The 18,391-nt window shown below is 33.2% G+C and overlaps 1 long non-coding RNA gene across 1 annotated transcript in view; it reads right to left on the reverse strand.

Annotated features, from left to right (window-relative positions):
* Positions 1-4,031: 4,031 nt before the first annotated feature.
* The window catches only part of LOC139894550 (uncharacterized), an 80,530-nt gene continuing 66,170 nt past the window's right edge, over positions 4,032-18,391 (reverse strand). Inside the window, exon 3 of the long non-coding RNA XR_011775067.1 lies at positions 4,032-4,220. This is a non-coding gene — a long non-coding RNA (uncharacterized lncRNA). The remainder of the gene's footprint in view (positions 4,221-18,391) is intronic.

Genomic DNA, 18,391 nt, shown 5'->3' on the forward strand with positions numbered 1-18,391 from the left:
CCTTCCGGTAATGACAAAATGGGTGCAGACGTTAACTTCTTCTTTAATAACTGGAATGAGGATTCCTGTTCCGTGGACCAATCATACTTCTTTCCCTTTTGAGTCAATGCAGTTAAGGGTTTAGCGATTCTAGAGAAATCTTGAATGAATCTTCGGTAGTAACCAGCAAGACCTAAGAATTGGCAGATTTGTGTTGGAGTCTTCGGTGTTTCCCATTTACTAATGGCTTCGATCTTGGCGGGGTCAACTTTAATTCCATGTTTACTGACAACATGGCCCAAAAATTGTACTTCTTGTAACCAGAAATCACACTTCGAAAATTTTGCGTACAATTCTTCTTTCTTGAGTATCTCTAGTACCAGTCTTAAGTGTTGCTCATGTTCTTCCTTGTTCTTCGAGTAAATCAATATGTCGTCGATAAAAACAATGACAAATTTGTCTAAATACGGTCTACAGATGCGATTCATTAGATCCATGAATACTGCTGGAGCATTAGTCAATCCAAAAGGCATGACTAAAAATTCATAGTGACCGTAACGGGTTCTGAACGCTGTTTTAGGAACATCTTCTTCCTTCACTCTCAGCTGATGATATCCGGAGCGTAGATCAATCTTAGAATAAACACTTGATCCTTGCAATTGATCAAACAAATCATCAATCCTCGGTAATGGGTACCGATTCTTGATCGTTAATTTATTTAATTCTCGGTAATCTATGCACATTCTCATAGATCCATCCTTCTTCTTGACGAACAGAATAGGAGCACCCCAAGGTGAAAAACTAGGACGAATAAATCCACGGTCCGATAATTCTTGCAATTGGTCTTGTAATTCTTGCATTTCTGAAGGTGCAAGTCTATATGGAGATCGGGCTACAGGTGCAGCTCCTGGTATGAGATCAATCTGGAATTCTACACATCTGTGTGGAGGTAGCCCCGGTAATTCTTCTGGAAATACTCCGGGATATTCTCTTACAACCGGCATGTCATTAATGCTTCTTTCTTCAGTATCGATCTTCTTTACGTGTGCCAGAATAGCATAACAACCTTTTCTTATAAGTTTCTGGGCCTTCATACAGCTGATAAAGTTCAGCTTTGAGTTGCTCTTCTCCCCATAAATCATTAATGACGTTTCATCCTTACGAGGGATGCGGATTGCTTTCTCAGTGCAAACAACTTCCGCTCTTGTTTTGGACATCCAGTCCATGCCAACGATTACGTCAAAACTTCCTAGTTCTACGGGTATCAAATCGATTTTGAAGGTTTCACCAGCGAGATTCATTTCGCAACCATGGCAAATTTTATCGGCTTTTATCAGTTTACCATTAGCTAATTCAATAGTATATTTATCGTCTAGAGGTAATGATGCACATTTTAGTTTAAAACTAAAGTCTTTACACATATAACTTCTATCAGCACCCGTATCAAACATAATAGAAGCTAGTTGATTATTAACGGTAAACGTACCCGTGACAAGATTAGGATCCTCACGTGCTTTACTGGCACTAACATTAAATGCCCTCCCACGTGCGGGTTCTTTGTTCTTCTCCTTATCAGGGCATTGATTTATAAAGTGACCAGACTTCCCGCATCCATAACATTTCTTGACATCGGTCAATTTTATCTTTACTTCAGAAACGGTGGCATAACAATCTTTCGCCACATGTCCTTTCTTGTTGCACTTATCACAGACCACTTGGCAATAGCCTGCATGATGTGTGTAACACCTTTTGCAGAACGGATGAGGTCCCTTATAGTTTGGACTTGCAGTTGCCCCATCTTGTTTACCTTTAAAAGTTTCTTGTTTCTTCAGGTGAGTACTTTTGCCCTTATAGTCTTCCCATTTCCTCTTTCCTTCAGTTGTCTTGACTTCGGTAATTGGTGCCTTAATCGAACTCTCTGTGATCTGGTCCATGAGTTGGTGTGCCATTGTCATGGCTTCCTGCATCGTATTTGGTTTGGACGATGTAACATTTCCTTTGATATTGATCGATAAACCGTCAATATACATTTCTATCTTTCGTTTCTCGTTTGGCACCAATTCGGGACACAACAAGGCTAGTTCCATGAAACGCTTTTCATAGTTATTGAGATTCGCGCCGATAACCTTCAGATTACGTAACTCAGATTCCATTTTTCTGATCTCGTTTCGAGGACAGTACTCCTCGATTAGCATCTTTTTCAGTTCTTCCCAAGAGATATCATATGCCGTATCTATTCCTTCTGCTTTAGCATAATTGTTCCACCAAGTAAGTGCACCGTCTTGCAACGTACACGAAGCATACTTTGACTTGTCTCCGTTCGCACAATTACTGATTTTGAAAACGGACTCCATCTTTTCAAACCATCGGGTTAAACCGACTGGTCCCTCGGTTCCACTAAACGTCTGTGGTTTGCATCCTTGAAAAGTTTTGTATGAGCATCCGTTTCATGAGTTTGTGTTTACGGCTGCTGCTTTGGCTGCTGCTTCGGCTGTTGCTTTTGCTGCCTCGGCTGCAGCAATTCTTTCATTCACACGTTTCTCGACTAGTTGCTCAAACTCAGCATCCGACATTTGAGACATGTTTCTTCAATAAACACAACAGATATAATTTAATCATATAGAATATTATAGGTAAAATGAGTTGTCAATAGTTAATCGTAGCATATTAATAATATGAACCGATTATTATAAAAGCCTTTTCTTCTTATTAGCATTTTATAATTATTTCTAGGGTATTACCTACCCGTTAAGTTCATACATAATAGCTAGTACAAGGAATTAACTAGTAAAATCCTAATAATATTCCACTATGAAAAATTATAGCGAGTTACTACATTATTATGTAATAATAATAATAAGAAGTAGTAATAATACAAATAATCATTCCATGCATTTATTATTAATAAACCAAAATAATACAATACCATACAATAATGATATTTTACATATGCTTATTTTACATAACAAGATAGAGTAGCACACATAAGCAATAAAATAGCGCATGGAAGATTTATGGTTGCGAGGTCGTTTATTCAGAACTATCAGAAACTTCTTCCCATTTGGTTCTCTCTGCCAATTGTTTGTGTGCACATGGTCCGACAGACATTCTGGCAGTGTATTTTATTTTTGGTTGGGGTTTTGAGGTACCCGTTGCCTCAGTGGGTTTAATACAATAAGGGTGGTTACGGATCGAATGGTCCTGTTCTTTTTTAATAATTAAGGACATTTTATTATTGTGGTTGTTTTTATTATCTATAGCAAGTTGGAATTTCTCCTTAGTGATCTCTTTTATTTCATTAGCGAAATCCTCCTCCTTACTGATCTCGTCTGATGACGAACTGTCTGAGTCATGTGTAGGAGAATATGATGACGAACTGCAAGAATATGTACCGGTGGTCATGAACCGAAATCTGCCAGGCGTAATCGGCACAACCCGCCCGTCGGCGGTATATCTGGACCAATGTCCATATTTGTTTAGAAATGGACGATCCTCGTTTACTCCAGGGATCATGGGTCCATGCCAACGATACTGTGGCTCCAGAAAACTAGAGTTGAGTGGAGCTGGAACCTCCTCTGGGTTTACCGGGAGTTGAGATTCCCCGGCTAACACAATTTCTTCTTTAATAGGTATTGGAACGCCCTTTTCAGTTGTGGATAGAATAGATTCAGTGTCCGATTCCGAGTCGTACAAAATGATAGGATTAGAGGAAGTCATCTATCACATAATTGAAACAACAATTACGTTAGCATATAAATATATTACATATAATGTTTTTGACCAAATGATAAGCAAAAATCAGTAAAAACAAATATGGTCATAGTCCAGACTCACTAATGCATCCTAACAATTACCTGTTAAACACACTAATGTAATTTCTGGTTCCCTATGACCTCAAGCTCGGATACCAACTGTAACGACCCGTCAAAATCGCTATTGACGCGGCACGTTAATCATTGATTCCACAGTGAGGTTTTGACCTCTATATGATACGTTTTGATAAAATATTGCATTCATTAAAATAAGTGACTTTCTAAACATAGAAAGTTATAAACATGTGGGCAAGTGCTTAGGTATAAGCAAAACCCCGAAATACATAAGTCTTTAATTTACAGGTTGACATCACAGTCCAATTATTTATTACACAACGCAGTTTTATTTTGAATGCAATAAACTTTGTACAAAGCATGAGAGACTCCATGCAGGCAACAAGCACATCACAGCGGAAGCATTCTAAGGACCTGAGAATAAAACATGCTAAAAAGTCAACACGAATGTTGGTGAGTTATTTGTTTAATTGCTCGAGTCATAAACATATATAAAGATAGACCACAAGATTTCATCAAAAGTTTATCAATAGATTCTACGTAACAGAGCACCCTGGTAACTAAACTTAACGCTATAGTGATAATTACCCCATTCATTTTAATACACGCAAACCAACGTGTCTTAAACTCAAATAACATACGTCCGTTAAAAGGCTAGCGCTCTAGCTCGGACGGGGATGTCAAGCCCTATGGATCCATATACAATTATTCGCGCCCACCAGTCCATATCCTATGTACTGGCAGCTACTAGTTACCAAAGCTAAGGGATTTTCGGTTTAACTCAGTGTAGAATTTAGTATGTACTTGTGTCTTATCGCGTTTAAAATAAATTGCATGTATTCTCAGCCCAAAAATATTTAAAGTATTTAAAAAGGGAGACTATAAACTCACAGTTCAATATTGCGATTCAATATTGTAGGCAAATTACGTAGACGTAATGATGGTAGACGACTGTATGGTTGGCCTTGGATTCAAGAACAATACCCCGAATAATACCTAATATTTCCTTAGCTTAAAGCGGTTTGAAACCCGAATTAAAAACACCCTCGTATATACCTTATTATTATTAAACTTAAATTTAAAATTATAATTATAATATAAATATAAATATTGAGAGTTAATGTGAAAGAGTTCGTCGAACAAACTGCGTATTTATATTACTTTTCGATTTACTGTAGCTCATGCGATCGCATGAGTTTTCAGTGTTTTTGCCATGCGATCGCATGGCCGCCTTTTCCGTTTTTGTTTGCTAGTTCGTCGACCTCAAATAGTGTTACTGTAGCAAATAGTGTTCACTGTAGCAAATAGTGTTCACTGTAGCAAATAGTGTTTTACTGTAGCAAATAGTGTTTACTGTAGCAAATAGTGTTTACTGTAGCAACTAAGGTTTTACTGTAGGAAAGTCGTTTTTACTTGTACATATATATATATATATATATATACATACATATAATTGTTCATGAATCGTTGAGAGTAGTCAAAGGTAATTGTATATATGAAACAGTTCTAAAATTTTGAGACTCAATCTAACAGACTTTGTTTAACGTGCCAAAATAATAAATCGTATAGAGAATTGGTTTAAATTAGTCGAAATTTTTCGGGTCATCACAAGAGACGAAGATAAATTATATTACTCTCCACATTATTAATGTTAAATAGATTACAAATATCTTTAAAATTTCGAATGTAGGCATTAGCATCTTCCTTCTCCGTACCCCTAAATTGATTATGTTTTAGCAAATGAAAAATAGGACCCTTAATATCAAAATTTTCTTTTATTTCGGGCTGAGTAATAGCATGACCTAATCCTTCCCAACCAGCTTTCATTAACGCTTCTATTGTGTGACGATCGCTTCAAATCTATATGGACGAACACGTCATTCATCGATTTCATTGCGAGGTATTTGACCTCTATATGATAGGTTTTGTAAACATTGCATTCTTTTGAAAAGGCTCACCATAAATGAATATTTAAATCAAAGTTTTTCGATATCTGATGATTTCTACATATAGACAATCACCGTAAATAATAGTTTACAATAGTACTTCCGTTGACAATGCAGTCAAAATAAGATACATGGTGATGATTTGGTGAATGCAACGTTTCCTTGAAAAATATGCCATGTAAGACTCCATGCGCATAGCTTGTCTAACATATAAGCAAACAGCGGAAGACTTCTAGGGAACCTGAGAATAAACATGCTAACAAGTGTCAACACAAAGGTTGGTGAGTTCATAGTTTTAATGTTTTGCATAATCCGTACATAAAGGTGGATCACAAGATTTCAGTTGTTTCATCCATAAACGTTTATCAAAATATTATACAAGATTGAGCACCCTGGTAGCTAAACTTTAACGTTATAATAAGTACCCCTGTTTTAACATACATGCAACCAACATGTACAATACACGCAAACCAACGTGTACTAAACTCAAATAGCATACGTCTGTTTAATAGTTCAGGCTAGGGTTTCTAAACCTGGAACAGACGGGGATGTCAAGCCCTATGGATCCATATACAACTACTCGCGCCCACTAGTTCTTATAACTGGTAGTTACTAGTTATCAAAGCTAAGGGATTTTCTGTTCAAACTCAGTGTAGAATTAAGTATATACTTGTATCCATTGCGTTTAAAATAAAGTGCATGTATTCTCAGCCCAAAAATATAGATTGCAAAAGCAATTAAAAAGGGAGCAAATGAAACTCACCTTAGCAGCATATAAAGTCGTTCACCAAAATGTGACCGAAACTCGGATTACCAAATAACCGTAGATCTCAACCTAGAGAACATATGTTGGTCAATAAATGTCTATCAACCTAAGTAAGGTCATAGTGTATCACAATCCTAATGCTCGAGATCGACATACAAAAGTTATCCAAAGTCGTTTCAAAAAGTCAATTTTGACAATAGTTCAACAAAACGAGACGTACCTTATATAAGGATTCATTTACTCGGTTGGTAATATTCAAAAATCTAATTTATCAATCTTACAAACAAGTTGTTTAAATATTAATTGCAGATTCAAAAGCAATTCTAATTAACGTCAATCATAATTCAGTTGATCATATCTTTTGATTCGTTCATCGAAATTACGCGATTTCTAAATGAAAAGTTATTGATTTTTCTCTAGCTTTCCAAAAACATGTATATCATATACCTTTTACTAGTAATATATGTATTTAATTCATGATTTATTATAAACTGTTTAACGACGAAATTTAGCATACAAGCATGCCTAAATATATATACTCGAGCATTAGACATGGATACACAATTAATATATAAAAGATAAAATATGAATGCTCACGTATCAATATCGTGATTCAATATTGCAGGGAAGTACGTAGACGCAACAGAGATGATAAACACTAGGTTTGACTTGCAAATAATACCCACGAATATTACCCATAACCTCCATAGTTATAACCCATAATTTCCTTAGCTCTATCCCGCTCGAAAACCAGTTTTGAAAGTAATACGCTCAAGACCTCGTCGTAGTATTTTATGTATAATACTAATAATAATGATATACAAATACAATAATAATAAGATTAATAATAATAATAATATTAATCTTTAATAATAATAATAATAATAATAATAATAATAATAATAATAATAATAATAATAATAATAATAATAATAATAATAATAATAATAATAATAATCTTTAAATAAAAAAATAAATATTACGGAGTATGTGTGAAGATCAGAGAGATAGATGAATGAATTTGAACACAAAATGATCGAGCTTTATAGTGTTTTCTGAATCCAGACCCCATGCGATCGCATGGGCTCTGTGCCTATATGCCATGCGATCGCATGGATACTCCTGCCAGCTCACATTTGTTTTGTAATTTAGTTCGTCGACATATTAATATATTATATAATATATATAATTTATATTAATTAATTATATATTATATTATATTCTCGTGCATAGTTAATTTGTAATTTTTATTCCGATAAGTCGTACGTCGTCACTCGACTTATGTCCCGGTTCCGGTTTTTCGATCGTCCTTTCGTACGCTGAGAAAGCTTGCATTTTTCATTTCGTGACTCCTACCTTTGTCAAAATATAGACTTAAATTATCCATAACTATGTCACTCGAAGTGTAGCTTTAATCAATTAAGTGTTTTGGTCATTTGCTTCTATAAATCATCGTCTCGTAGTATATACATATACATATATATATTTTCATTTTGAAATAGTGTTTTAATGTAGCAAAGTTATTGTAGCAAAGTTTTTTTTACTGTAGAAAATAGTGCTTTTCGAAAACACTGTAGCTTTTCGGGTACTGTAGAAATTCGAAAATACTGTAGCAAATTAGTGTTTTACTGGTTCATCTTAAACGTTTTAGTTAACTTATCTAAATATTAATCGAATTAATATTCGAATGTTACTATTGTTTACTAAATAACTTGAAATCATATATACATATATATGCACATTAAGTTATATATATATTATTCGTGAATCTTCGAGAACAGTTAAAGAATAATTGATTACATGAATATAGTTCCAAAACTTAAGACTCAACATTACAGACTTTGCTTATCGTGTCGAAAACATTAAATCATTTTAAAGATAAAGTTTAAATTTGGTCCGAAATTTCTGGGTCGTCACAGTACCTACCCGTTAAAGAAATTTCGTCCCGAAATTTAAGTGAGGTCGTCAAGGCTAACAATAAAAATGTTTTCATGACGAATATGAGTTGGTAAATAGAATTTTATCACCGTTGAATAATATGGATAAAACAATCCGATTTCTCGAGGCGTATGAGAGAAGTTATCGTAAAAGAGTGAAATGAAAGAATAGAGATTCGTCTTAACTTTTGACGTAGTTATGATTGATTTCCGGAATTTAAGGAATAGAAAATCTTCATAATCTAAATAAGATTTGATTCTTCGAAATTTGAGGAAATTAAGATTTCCTTTAAATGCGTAATCTGCCTCGATTGCTATGTCTGATATTTTGCTATAAATTAACCACTTCCGTTTCATTATTTTCACCACTCCTACATCTTTTTCCTTATTTCATACTTCCAAAAGATTGCGAAATGCTTAATCCAGTTCTGATTCTTGATATTTTATTGGCTATCGTATCCTTCATTCTTCTTTTTTATCTGTCACCAGAGGAAATTATTTTCTTCTATTATTACCTTGGGGTTATAGTATTTTTCATTCTCCCGTATCTTTATATTTCTATACTCATTGATATACACGGTTTGTAATATATGTGTTGTTGTCAGGCTTTATATTTTCCCTTATATTTAGGAGCTCCATGCTTTCGTTTTTCCTTCCCGACTTCAAGTCAAGCGAATAATGGTCCAGAATTCGTAGCTATACATTTCGGAATGAACATAGTTAATGTTCTAAGAAAGAAATTGTAATGGCACGATCTTGATTTGTCAAATTACCAGAATATCTGGAAAGACCGCAAGAAAGGTATTTTCTTGATATATTTATAGATTAAATAGAATGAAAGAGTTATGTAACATGGTTCATGATGAGGGTATGATCTGTGATCCTTTATCACGTTCCATTAGAAGCTCAGCATGACTTACTGTAATATAATCACATTGATCAAGTGTCATTATATTATACTAACTCATGCTTCAGTTCCCAACACTACTTCAGAAACATTCATATTTTAAACTCCAAGGTTTCAGAATTTAGAAACTAAAATAGTTTATTTTATGATTTTACACAGATAGCACGAAGAAGTAAATAATTTTGGATAACAATAGTTATGAAGATATCTTCAGAAACATCGAATATATTTATAATGAAAGATATGATGATATCTTAGAACTTCTAATATCGAAAGATGATGAAGAAGATTTTGTCCGTAAATGTTTAGAGTCAGAAGCAAGGTATTCGTTAATGACTTCAGCAGACACTGAATCATTTGGATTCTTTGAAGGCATGTTTAGTCTTTGTGATTTGTCCACAGCCTCCTTCATGGTTTGCTGAATTTGTTTTCCAGTACCAAATTTTCTCTTTTTCTGTGCTTTTTCAACACACTACTCTTTATCATCAAATTTTCGACTGTTAAAGTCATTTACAGTTTTTACTGCTTCATCAGCATTTTTTTAAGATTTCGAGAACTAGTTCGTAGTTTAGGGTGTTTTTTAGAAACTTCAAATTCGAAGTCTGTAAGTCTTGAAGGTAAACGTTATATGTATATATATATATATAACTGTTGGCAAAAAATTGCTACGAAATTCAAAATAATGATTTGCTAATTCCCAGTAGTTGGTATGACAATTGTTGTTACAAGTTGTATATGGGTACTTGATAGAGTTTCAATGAATAATTATCGTGATTTTTCGGAGAGGCTTAATGATCAATGAAGTTTTTGATAAGTTTACTGCTAATATGGTGGAATATAAAAGGTTCCTCGGTAACAATGATGAAGGGGTAATCGTTATAATAAGGATTATTCGAATGAACAATTGAAGGTGATTTTGCTGGAGTGGTGACAAAACTGTCTATTTTGAAAAGAGATTGAAAAGTTATTTTAGCTAATAAATGCCAAAGGGTCTGACACGGATACGTGTTAAACTATGACTTTGATTTCGAGGGTTTTTCAGGTACAAGACTGTGGTAACATGTGGTTGGATCATCATCTCGATGATTCATTATTTAAAGTGTCTTCAGGAATTTCGAGGGATTTGAACATAGATTGTAATCGTTAATATTCATATGATGTTCTAGGAATTTGAATGATACAAATACTTTTCTGGGTTCTATGATGTTCTAGCACAGTTTTGAAGTCAAAGTATAGCTTCGAAAGATGTAGGAATCTAAGAATGATGTCTTTTGTTAAATCTTGACTTGGATTTTGATTTGTCAAAATCAAAATATGTAATCAAATTTGGATGAGGATGGTTGCTTTGATTTTTATAAAAGAATATTTATTGTTGTGAAAGTAGTGAGTATAGTTGATGATTTGTTGAATCAGAATCGAAGAATGTAACATATTAATTGTGAATTTATATATCTCTCGGGTATTACCTACCCGTTAAAATATTCTCACCATTAACAGTTTGTACAAAAGAATTTTCTTAATTACAATCTTTATGAAAATATACCTACGTATATATTTTCCTTAGATGTAATCATGGATTTAATGAGTTAACATAATATTAATCTCATCTGGTTTTCGACTAGGACTATAATATCTCTAAAACTTTTAGAAACTACATATTCTCTGCAAAATATTTCTTCGATGAAGTTATGAATCAATACTTCATCATTTGTTGTTGTTGGTATTCCTTGGTATCTATGGTACGTATGACGTTGATGTTCGAGGTACAGATTGTGATGTTGAGTTGTGGGATGCGGATGTTGTTGGTGGTGGTGGTGATGGTACTGTTGGTGTTGCTGATGGTAGTACTGTTGCTGCCGGTGCTGATGCTGGTGCTTGTAACCTTTGCACCACATTCTCCAAAGCCAATACCCGAGCGCGAAGCTCGTTGACTTCTTCTATTACACCGGGGTGATTGTTGGTTCGGACGAGTAGACGAATAAGATCTAGAATTTGAGATAATATATAATCGTGACGAGACACTCTGAAAATGAGAGAGAAAATGGTGTCTCGAATAGGTTCGCCAGTAAGTGCTTCAGGTTCTTCGCCAAGAGGGCAATGTGGTGGATGGAAGGGATCACCTTCTTCTTGTCTCCAATGACTAAGCAGGCTACGAACCCGTCCCCAATTCATCCAGAATAGGTGATGGCTGATTGGTTGATCCATTCCGGTTACACTGTCTTCGGAATTCAGGTGAATATCCATATCGGAATACCTGTCGGAGTTTAAGGAATTTGAACTAGATACGGGATCCATCTTGTATAATTAGGGAGATGATTTTTTATATGAATTAGATTATAGAATTTAGTTTGGTATTCTTCAATACATAATTTACATATGTATATATAATACCAAATTCCATAAATCACGGAGAAATTTTCGGAAGGTGTCAGGAAAAGTTTACAGTAATAGATACGCTAAGATATGAATTTTTGTCTATACACTATTATTGCAATAAATGCAGGAAAACGTATCTAGACTTTAAGAATGATAAGCATGTAATTTACGACAAGAAATAATAAGCAAAACTTTTAACATGCAGACACGGTCGAAGTCCAGACTTACTAATGCATCTTAACAACTATCAGTTAGACACACTTATGCAAGACCTGGTTTGCTAGGACCAATGCTCTAATACCAACTATGACGATCGTTCCAAATCCATATGGATGAACACGTCATTCATCGATTTCATTGCGAGGTATTTGACCTCTATATGATACGTTTTGTAAACATTGCATTCTTTTGAAAAGGCTCACCATAAATGAATATTTAAATCAAAGGTTTTCGATATCTGATGATTTCTACATATAGACAATCACCGTAAATAATAGTTTACAATAGTACTTTCGTTGACAATGCAGTCAAAATAAGATACATGGTGATGATATGGTGAATGCAACGTTTCCTTGAAAAATATGCCATGTAAGACTCCATGCGCATAGCTTGTCTAACATATAAGCAAACAGCGGAAGACTTCTAGGGAACTTGAGAATAAACATGCTAACAAGTGTCAACACAGAGGTTGGTGAGTTCATAGTTTTAATGTTTTGCATAATCTGTACATAAAGGTGGATCACAAGATTTCAGTTGTTTCATCCAGAAACGTTTATCAAAATATTCTACAAGATTGAGCACCCTGGTAGCTAAACTTTAACGTTATAATAAGTACCCCTGTTTTAACATACATGCAACCAACATGTACAATACATGCAAACCAACGTGTACTAAACTCAAATAGCATACGTCTGTTTAATAGTTCAGGCTAGGGTTTCTAAACCTGGAACAGATGGGGATGTCAAGCCTTATGGATCCATATACAACTACTCGCACCCACCAGTTCTTATAACTGGCAGTTACTAGTTACCAAAGCTAAGGGATTTTCGGTTCAAACTCAGTGTAGAATTAAGTATGTACTTGTATCCATTGCGTTTAAAATAAAGTGCATGTATTCTCAGCCCAAAAATATAGATTGCAAAAGCAATTAAAAAGGAGCAAATGAAACTCACCTTAGCAGCATATAAATTCGTTCACCAAAATATGACCGAAACTCGGATTACCAAATAACCGTAGATCTCAACCTAGAGAACATATGTTGGTCAATAAATGTCTATCAAGCTAAGTCAGGTCATAGTGTATCACAATCCTAATGCTCGAGATCGACACACAAAAGTTATCCAAAGTCGTTTCAAAAAGTCAATTTTGACAATAGTTCAACAAAACGAGATGTACCTTATATAAGGATTCATTTACTCGGTTGGTAATATTCAAAAATCCAATTTATCAATCTTACAAACAAGTTGTTTAAATATTAATTGCAGATTCAAAAGCAATTCTAATTTACGTCAATCATAATTCAGTTGATCATATCTTTTGATTCGTTCATCGAAATTACGCGATTTCTAAATAAAAAGTTATTGATTTTTCGCCAGCTTTCCAAAAACATGTATATCATATACCTTTTACTAGTAATATATGTATTTAATTCATGATTCATTATAAACTGTTTAACGACGAAATTTAGCATACAAGCATGCATAAATATATATACTCGAGCACTAGACATGGATACACAATTAATATATAAAAGATAAAATATGAATGCTCACGTATCAATATCGAGATTCAATATTGCAGAGAAGTACGTAGACGCAACAGAGATGATAAACACTAGGTTTGACTTGCAAACAATACCCACGAATATTACCCATAACCTCCATAGTTATAACCCATAATTTCCTTAGCTCTATCCCGCTCGAAAACCAGTTTTGAAAGTAATACGCTCAAGACCTCATCGTAGTATTTTATGTATAATACTAATAATAACGATATACAAATACAATAATAATAAGATTAATAATAATAATAATAATAATAATAATAATAATAATAATAATAATAATAATAATAATAATAATAATAATAATAATAATAATAATAATCTTTAAATAAAAAAATAAATATTACGGAGTATGTGTGAAGATCAGAGAGATAGATGAATGAATTTGAACACAAACTGATCGAGCTTTATAGTGTTTTCTGAATCCAGACCCCATGCGATCGCATGGGCTCTGTGCCTATATGCCATGCGATCACATGGCTACTCCTGCCAGCTCACATTTGTTTTGTAATTTAGTTCATCGACATATTAATATATTATATAATATATATAATTTATATTAATTAATTATATATTATATTATATTCTCGTGCATAGTGAATTTATAATTTTTGTTCCGATAAGTTGTACGTCGTCACTCGACTTATGTCCCGGTTCCGATTTTTCGATCGTCCTTTCGTACGCTGAGAAAACTTGCATTTTTCATTTCATGACTCGTACCTTTGTCAAAATATAGACTTAAATTATCCATTTTTTTTTAAAGGCAAACTCACACACCCACTTAAATCTAACTCGAATATATACACCACGAATTGTCCTAAGCAGGACTCGAACCCTCAACCTCAAGGTTGTAAGGGTGACCTCGATACCGCCAAGCCATTGGCTCTTTGGTGACTTAAATTATCCATAACTATGTCACTCGAAGTGTAGCTTTAATCAATTAAGTGTTTTGGTCATTTTCTTCTATAAATCATCGTCTCATAGTATATACATATACATATATACATTTTCATTTTGAAATAGTATTTTACTGTAGCAAAGTTTTTTTACTGTAGAAAATAGTGATTTTCGAAAACACTGTAGCTTTTCGGGTACTGTAGAAATTCGAAAATACTGTAGAAAATTAGTGTTTTACTGGTTCATCTTAAATGTTTTAGTTAACTTATCTAAATATCAATCGAATCAATAATCGAATGTTACTATCGTTTACTAAATAACTTGAAATCATATATATATATATATATATATATATATATATATATATATATATATATATATATATATATATGCACATTAATTTATATATATATTGTTCGTGAATCTTCGAGAACAGTCAAAGAATAATTGATTACATGAATATAGTTCCAAAACTTGAGACTCAACATTACAGACTTTGCTTATCGTGTCGAAAACATTAAATCATTTTAAAGATAAAGTTTAAATTTGGTCAGAAATTTCCGGGTCATCACAGTACCTACCCGTTAAAGAAATTTCGTATCGAAATTTAAGTGAGGTCATCATGGCTAACAATAAAAATGTTTTCATGACGAATATGAGTTGATAAATAGAATTTTATCACCGTTGAATAATATGGATAAACCAATCCGATTTCTCGAGGCGTATGAGAGAAGTTATCGTAAAAGAGTGAAATGAAAGAATAGATATTCGTCTTAACTTTTGACGTAGTTACGATTGATTTTCGGAATTTAAAGAATAGAAAATCTTCATAATCTAAATAAGATTTGATTCTTCGAAATTTAAGGAAATTAAGATTTCCTTTAAATGCGTAATCTGCCTCGATTGCTATGTCTGGTATTTTGCTATAAATTAACCACTTTCGTTTCATTATTTTCACCACTCCTACATCTTCTTCCTTATTTCATACTTCCAAAAGATTGTGAAATGCTTAATCCAGTTCTGATTCTTGATATTTTCTTGGCTATCGTATCCTTCATTCTTCTTTTTCATCTGCCACCAGAGGAAATTATTTTCTTCTACTATTACCTTGGGGTTATAGTATTTTTCATTCTCCCGTGTCTTTATATTGCTATACGCATTGATATACACGGTTTGTAATATATGTGTTGTTGTCAGGCTTTATATTTTCCCTTATATTTAGGAGCTCCATGCTTTCATTTTTCCTTCCCGACTTCAAGTCAAGCGAATAATGGTCCAGAATTCGTAGCTATACATTTCGGAATGAACATAGTTAATGTTCTAAGAAAGAAATTGTAATGGCACGATCTTGATTTGTCAAATTACCAGAATATCTGGAAAGACCGAATCATCGAGAAAGGTATTTTCTTGAAGGCAGGTTTAGTCTTTGTGATTTGTCCACAGCCTCCTTCATGGTTTGCTCAATTTGTTTTCCAGTACCAAATTTTTTCTTTTTCTGTGCTTTTCCAACACACTACTCTTTATCATCAAACTTTCGACTGTTAAAGTCATTTACAGTTTTTGCTGCATCATCAGCATTTTTTTAAGATTTCGAGAACTAGTTCGTAGTTTAGGGTGTTTTTCAGAAACTTCACATTCGAAGTCTGTAAGTCTTGAAGGTAAACGTTATATGTATATATATAACTGTTGGCGAAAAATTGCTATGAAATTCAAAATACTGATTTGCTAATTCCCAGTAGTTGGTTCATCTTAAACGTTTTAGTTAACTTATCTAAATATCAATCGAATCAATAATCGAATGTTACTATCGTCTACTAAATAACTTGAAATCATATATATATATATATATATATATATATATATATATATATATATATATATATATATATATATATATATATATATATATATATATATATATATATATATATATATATATATATATATATATATATATATATATATATATATATATATGCATATGCATATGCACATTAAGTTATATATATATATTGTTCGTGAATCTTCGAGAACAGTCAAAGAATAATTGATTACATGAATATAGTTCCAAAACTTGAGACTCAACATTACAGACTTTGCTTATCGTGTCAAAAACATTAAATCATTTTAAAGATAAAGTTTGAATTTGGTCAGAAATTTTCGGGTCGTCACACATTGAATCAGTCATTTTAATTTCTGAACCAAAAAGAGACCCAAATTAGAATCAGGACTAGACGGAGGGCTAGATAATGAATCATCACTAGAAGTAGTTCCTTCTTGGAAATCTAATTTCTTAACAATTTTCGAATCCTTAGAAAGTTTAAATAATATATCAGGATTTGACAACGTTCTTCGTAAGACCGGTTTCTTGGACCGAGTAATCAGGTGATCTAAAATCATGAAAAGAAATGTTTTAGGAGAAAATCTTTTAAGAAATATCTTAGGATATAAGTAAATTTTAAATTAATAAATATATTAAATATTAAAGACGTAATTAATCATATAAATATTAAATAACAACTTTTATCGCATAACAACGAATAATCAAACATACACGACCTATTGAATCTGTCAACACTTAAGTGACCCGTCAGCGTCTAGGTTCGGGCAGGAGCCTTTAAATCGGAACCCCAACAACCCTCTCCTAAAGGAAGACAGTCATCACCCGTTTTCAAGAAATATCAATAACCAAAGTATATCCAATCTACGTATTTACCGCGCTACACTTCCCCTAAAGGAAGGTGCTTCACTTCTCCGACAGCGGCGCCAAAAAGTTGATGTGTTGAAAGTGTGTGCAGTAGTGCTTAGCTTATTCTTCAACTTTTAAATTTATAAAACCTTTATTTAATACACTTTAACACCCTAACGAGCAACAAAACCCGATCAGAGGTAGTATGTAAGGTTATCGTCCCAAGAGAAGTGTGGTAACGATAAGAGTTGCTTTATTATTTAATTCTTATTAAAGAATTAAAGATATATTTTTATGTCTTTTATGGGATACATTTCTCTTAGGAAAGAGTTTGCTTTTTAAAGATAAATAAAATAAGGAATTGAAGATTCAAATCAAGATAAAATAAAGATACAAGTAAAGATACAAGTGATTACATGGACAATTAATTCATACGGAATTCATATTAGATAAGTTTCATAACTTATATTAACACAAAGTAGAATAACAATCATAGACCAATTATTATCCCTTAATAGGTTAAACTAAGTGTTGCATAGTAATCAATAAGCAGGATTTAAAGCATATGCTAGATATGTGATGTGCATAACTAACATCTTAATTCTTCATGTTCAATTCAATTACATGATACATACCAATCTTGTGATGAGGATCAATATGCAAATAGACTGACAAATTATATAAGCTATTAAACACCAAGTAGATCAACTCAAGTTACTAGCTGAAAGTCAATTTGTAACACCCCAACTCGGCATGGAATTGGAACGTTATAATAATCTCTAAATATTTAAAGTTTCTAATAAGTTTTTAAATACATATCATTAAAGGAGTCTGAAAATAATTATAATCTATAAACCATAATCTTCAAGGTCTTTTAAGTCTTTCACTCCCCATATCAACCCTGAGTACCTGCCGTAGAAGAAAGGAAAAACTACGGCTGAGCCAATTTCCCAGTGAACGGATATAAAATAACGAGCATAATATATGAGTTTTTTCAAGCATTTGTATTTTCAAACACAAGTCTTTGTGACCCAAAAATATATTTTCAAATAAAATCTTAAAATTCTTATTATCGTATCAATCAAAATCAATTCGTATAAAGCCGACAAATTCATAATTTCAAAAGTATCATATCGTGCTCCTACAGAACGCATACGTTTGCATGTTAAGTCCCATGGACCAACATACAACCGCCAGATAATTTTGTACATAGGACCTGCAGATCCAGATGTACCCTAAACATGTGCACCCTACAATACGAGTTGGTGTGCAGGCAAGACACAA

The sequence above is a fragment of the Rutidosis leptorrhynchoides genome, chromosome 2 (genome assembly GCF_046630445.1).
Source record: "Rutidosis leptorrhynchoides isolate AG116_Rl617_1_P2 chromosome 2, CSIRO_AGI_Rlap_v1, whole genome shotgun sequence".
Lineage (NCBI taxonomy): Eukaryota > Viridiplantae > Streptophyta > Magnoliopsida > Asterales > Asteraceae > Rutidosis > Rutidosis leptorrhynchoides.